We start from the raw sequence: 6,031 nt of genomic DNA, 5'->3' as shown, positions 1-6,031 counted from the left end.
TAGAATGAAAATAATGTGCTACGTGGAAGATTGCCAGGTTGATGCATGTTCTTTGATTTGTTTCAGACTCTGTCACCTTAAACAGTATTTGCTTAAATTAATTTTATGTCTTCACTTGCACCTTCTAAATCTGAAATACTGATATTATTAGTATTTAATTTTTGTATACCAGGAATAAATACTTGTGTCTGGTTTCAATACTCATTTATTAATACTCATATCTGTATAAATCTTTTCAACACTTTTAAAAATGTCCAACCACATTTTCAAAACTTTCCCCTGGTTAGAGACAGATCATTACTTTATATTGTTTGCTCCAAAAGAGAAACTTGTATCCTTTCCAGTTGTACTACCACTTCCACCACAACGTTTGCTTTACTTCTTCTGTGTTTGAGCCAACTTTGAGCCAGTGCCTTCTCTCATGTAGAGGTTTGTTAAATCCTTAAGACATAATATGATTTCATGGCATCAGTATTTACTGAGTCCCACATAAGTCAGAACCAATCTACTATCATGTGAAGGCTATGTTCTGGATTGTGACTAACTCATTTCTTGGTAGTTTAGTAACTGCTGCTATGACATGCTATCATGGTGGGTTTCATGTTAAGTGGGACATTGTGATTTGGTATCTGAAGAGAATTCTTCTCCTTTTTGAGATGTTTATAATTTATGGGGGTTGTTGAAGAGTCAAGTTAGATTATCACTATGTATGTCCAGCACTACATCCTGAAAAGTGTATGTTGTAGACAAGCAATTCTCAACCCACAGACTGCATACAGCCCTCTAATGTGTTTTGTGTGGCCTCTGTGCATTTTACATAAAACACTTCCTGTGCCAACCTCTGTGGTGAAAATATTTCTGCAGTATGGGAAAATATTTTGTTGATGTCATCATAATTTGGCAGTACCTATTGCTGTAGGCTCCAGCTTAATGAATAATATAAAATAAAGAACTAGGATGCATTTTACTAGTGAACACTTTGAGGGATATGTGAATCACAACAACTGAAATTATACCTGATAATGAAAAATTGTTTAAGCACAAGCTGTGTCTAGTATGTACATAATGTTTTGATTTTGTTGAGGAAAATGATTGATTCATATAGGAACCTGTTTATAATAGAATTTTAGTAACATTTTGAATAAATTGTCATGAAGTTTCAACAAATCATTTTCATACAGGTTGGTGATACATGATTTGAGGCTTTCGCGGTTACGTAACTCAGGGTTCACCCTGATGATGGGGACAGAGATGGTCCCTGAAACGTTGGTTTTGTCTTTTAACCATTTTACGTCGCTGATTGCCGATGAAGATTTTATTGAAACCATTCTAATTTATAACCTTGTGGCCTGAAAGTTGTTTAGTGAGGGTGAATATGTCCCTCGGTCTGGTGAAGGTTGGGAAGCCCTGGTGTAAGCCTGTGTCATCTGTAATAGTGAAAATTCTGTTCCATATGTGCAGAAGCCTCTGTGATATTTTGGTTGGCATGGGGACACTCATTTCTTAGTATGTGGCTTGTCTTTGTGCTGCCATTGTCTGCTTCCAACACAAATTGTTTTAAACAACTTGTTTTGGTTCTTTGCAATTATTCATTTTTATGAAGTCAACTTTGGAGGAAATTCAGAGTGGCATAAATGAAGTTTTTACATTGCTAGAGCAGGTGTGTGACATCTGCATAAGGAATTGTATATATTTTAGGTGATTAATATAAGAAATATGTTGAGGGATAGCTTTTCAAACCACTCACAAAGCATTTTCTTACCAGCCTTCATTCCTCTGATATGGGTAATTGAGGTTAGCTGTGGCTGTAACAGAATCTGTAAGTCAGCCTTCAGAGTTTCTTTTTTCATCAGTTACAGAACAATATATTTCTGGCTCTTCTCACTATCAAAATAAGCATGTTAATATAATATCTCCCAAAGGTTAAAGTGATTATAATTATTTGACCTTTTTTGTCCACAGATTGCAAGGAAATTATTGCTATTCCCGCAGACTGAGAAAGCACTGGTGCTTGTGAGAGAATTTTTTAAACAAAGAAGGGACAGTAAGTGAGCCAAAGTCGTCTTCCAGTCAAATATGATACCTGGGATGTATGTGATGGAATCTTGTAGTTCCTGGATGTGAGTGTGGATAGAATTTCAACATTGAATCATCAATGTGAATTTAATTGTGTTTAAATGCAGAGGGAAAATGCAACATCAGGGAAATGTATGATTTCAGTCAAACAGGAAAAAGAAGAATATTTGTAATAACAACTTTCATCTGCATTATATATATGACATTGCTTTTATGTTGCCTTTCTGTCCTCGGTGCCTAAGTCCATAAATAAAGTTACATGTTTAACTTGAGATACCATTTACTGTGCTTGGAATTAAATTTCAAAGAAGCATGCTATCATTTAGTGTGTGAATCAGACCAACTCTTAATTATGGCGATAAAATCAGCGATCTGGAAATGTGTTAGCAAATATACCAAGAGGCCAACAAAGTGGGAGAGAATAAGATTGCATTCAAAATATTTTGTTCCCCAATTAAGTACACATGTCTTATTATAGGCTCCTTTGATGTTGTATTATCACAAATATATATATATATATATATATATATATATATATATATATATATATATATATGTTATTTCTTTCTCTGAATCATTTCTTACAAGGACAATACTTTTTATTTACATCCTACAAAATGTCACAGATAAAACTGCTTTTACAGATAAGACGAAATCATTTATTAGGTGCCAATTGGCTTTTATTAATCACTGTATATTAGATGCAGTTTCTAATGGTTGAAATATTTTATAGAGAACATGGATGTATGGACTCCATTTTAAATTCAGGTCTTCTATTTGTTTGCGTCTTGGTAAAGTATTGCAGATGAATAATTTAATATAAATTTTACTTGTGTTCCATCTGAATGTAAATTGAATCTATAGTATTTCATTCAGTATGATGATCAAAGTGTGACTTCAGAGTACTAAATGAATATATCCCCCCTTGGTATCTGTGTTGTTTCTATTACAACCAAATAATTTACATTTTTGTTTTGTAATGATATTTACCAGTTGTAGTTGAACCAAATGCACATGTTAATTTATTTATGCGTACACAGATATAAATAAGCATGCCGTCGCAATTGTTGGTCTGACAGTGATTTTCTGATTCTTGTTAAAAAGTAAATTCCTTATATGGCTGTTTAATCATATTGTTCCTACCTTTCAGTGCTTGTGAAACAGGTGTTCATGGTCCATACAATATCTTCTGTGCAGTTAAATAATCATGTTCTGGTTACAAAATTTTGCCCCAAAATCAGCTGATCTGACTTCCTGAAGGGAATATTTGAGTCTCTGGTTTCATATTTTCGCATTTTGTGAAAGCTAATGTCCTTCAATTAAATACAATTTACTGTTTTGTGTGTAATTAATTGGTTGTCAGATGCAACGATAATGTGGTTCTCATTGTGTGGAGGTTTACAAGATATTTTATTCTTATCCTCATCCATTGTTATGTACAGGAAAGTCTTATATCAGTGCATGTGTGTTGGTTCATTATATTTCCTCTACACACCAGATATATTGTGTATGAAATTCTAACCTTGTCTGACTATTATTCATGAAGTACAGATATTACTGTAAGTACTGTTTAACATTATCTTCAGATGTGCTATACCAAGTTAAACCTTTGAAGCTGTAGTTTGTTTAAGTAATATTTAAAAATTCATTTCTTACTACAGAGCAAAAATAACACTTTCTGTTTACAAAGATGAATGGTGATTACTGTTTAGGGAAATAATCACTTTTTATGCTGAAAATCATATGTATCACTTTACTACAGTCTGTGGGAAAAATACAGAGTTATAGATTGTTAAAGCAGATCCTTGAGATAAATATTTTTGTCCTTTAATTATTGAAATACTGCAAAGTTTTGTTTACAATAAATTGGGACAATTAAAAATTCCAACTGTAAAAGAAACAAAAAAAAAAGATTTAACATACGGCAAAATTCCAGACAGACAAATTTGACTTTTCATAGGAAAAGTTTGTGGCACAGAGATGTGGTAACATTCCAAATTATGAATGTCCAAAATTAATTCACCCATCACAGCCTCTTGTGGTGCAGCTAACATCATTTTCGGAATAGGGAAAGATGCTCGGTGAGAAACAAATCTCCAGAACTATCTTACAGCCAAATGGTATGAAGGGAAATTAAATTCATGTTTAAGACTCTGTAAATTTTAATTATAATGGAAAGAAACATTTTATGGAAAGTACAAGGCTAATATAAGCCTTAAGTTGGTAATTACTTGTAACTTTGGAGCTAGTAAGATAGTTTCTGGACTGATATACATGGTGAACTTTTTTGAACAGTAGTTTGCAGAACAAAGTAGAGAGCAGTCACATTGCGTTCTTAGTTAAGGATAACATGAAACATACTAGCATCTGGATGAGACATTATTTTGAGTAATGGATTCGTGAAAAACTTAATGTTTAAGAAGTTTGTATTAACTGACTGAACAACAAAGAATTTCACAATTGAAATTTTGTACTCAACAAACATCTGGTAGTTGCACATATAACCAAAGCAGTGCCTTACCAAAGATTTTCATATATTGATATATGTTGCATGTAGAACAACAAAATCCAAATCACTTGTGTTAGGATACTGGAATCTAAATGAAGTATTAGAATAAAAATAATAACATATGGCTATCACTTGGATAAAATGGAATGAATTCTGAATATAAAGAAATTCAATTTTTGTTCTATAATGCAGGAGTTAGGGATTCTAAATTTTTCCATGCCCTTCCTTTTCTTCTTTAGACTTCTTGGCGTCTGCAGCTTGTTGCTCTGAAAACAAAAAGTTCTGATAATATTTCCTGGTTGGCAGCTCATATCTTAAAGTGAAATGCTATATGCAAAAATAAAAACCACAAAGCAGATAAAAATGCACCTCCCCTGCGCATTTAATCTTGTGGGGAATAAAAGTACATAGTAAAAAGAAGCCAGCTAAGAAATGAGGCCTATGCAGCATTCATTAGCTTTTTTTCTATTTGCACTACAAACAAGTATTGCATTTGTACTTATTACTTTCCTGTTCACCTGGAAGCAAAGTTATCGAAACTAAAATGTTGAAAACCAGATGTTATATCTTAACGATCCTACAACCACTAACAGAAGGTCAGTAACAACAGAGAACCCAGGAAATTGTGAAGCGTCTTGTCTGCGCAAGGCATGAATTGCCTGGAATCGAATCAGAAATGGTCATTGGTCTGTTTTATGAATCATCAACTGCAGGCATTGCTTATGTAGTGCAAAATGAGATGTGTGCATAGAAAGATACATGGAAGTTGTTGCCTATTTTAAATTTGAATTCTCCTGGAAATAATAACAAAAATGTATTGATAAAAGCTATCTCCAAACATGGCTTGTACCGAATAACTTCAAAATGTGAGCGTTACTTGATGTAATAACCAGATATTCATTGGGGATTAACTAGAGTACTCCAAACAGGAGATTTATAAGTTTAGAGTAGGGAAGGAATGTGACCACTTCTTTATTCAGATAGATTTTTGTGACACAGAATAAACTGCAAATTTGTCTCAACATACCTTCCTCTGCTTTTTGGAAGCGTTTTCCCGCTTCCAAGCAGTGTGTCTTCGCTGCTTGGTATTCCTCATTGTCTGTTGCTAAATGCGCAGCTTTTGGCAAACTCTTTTCTTCCTGCAGAAAAAAGAAAAAGAAAGAATGTGGTAAACATTTCCAAACTGGACAATGTGAATAATAACGAATCATAGAAATTAACATGTAAGAGAGACAATTGTTTTAGTTATACACACAATGCCCCTTAATAACAGCGTTAGTTCAACAAATCACATTAATGTGAAACGAAGGTCACATTCAAAGTACATTCATAAACGTGTGAATTTTATTTAACCTTTACTTAAAAATCAAACAAAATCTTACCTCAAATGGAGTTTCCTTTTCCATTCTGGAAAGCTCTAAAAATAAGCAAGAAAGCAAAAATTAA

General features: G+C 33.3%; 1 long non-coding RNA gene across 1 annotated transcript; it reads right to left on the bottom strand.

The window, feature by feature from the left end:
- Positions 1 to 4,711: 4,711 nt before the first annotated feature.
- Positions 4,712 to 5,720, bottom strand: LOC147872956 (uncharacterized). The gene is made up of 2 exons (XR_015536464.1): positions 5,613 to 5,720; positions 4,712 to 4,851 (listed from the first exon to the last, which is right to left on the bottom strand). It is a non-coding gene; the product is annotated as an uncharacterized LOC147872956 (long non-coding RNA).
- Positions 5,721 to 6,031: the final 311 nt, after the last annotated feature.

Source organism: Zootermopsis nevadensis, unplaced genomic scaffold (assembly GCF_977971745.1).
Source record: "Zootermopsis nevadensis isolate Lab colony 2312 unplaced genomic scaffold, Znev_1.0 Znev_ptg000022l, whole genome shotgun sequence".
NCBI lineage: Eukaryota > Metazoa > Arthropoda > Insecta > Blattodea > Termopsidae > Zootermopsis > Zootermopsis nevadensis.
Note: the sequence above shows the minus strand (reverse complement) of the source record. Positions and strands in the feature narration are given on the sequence as shown.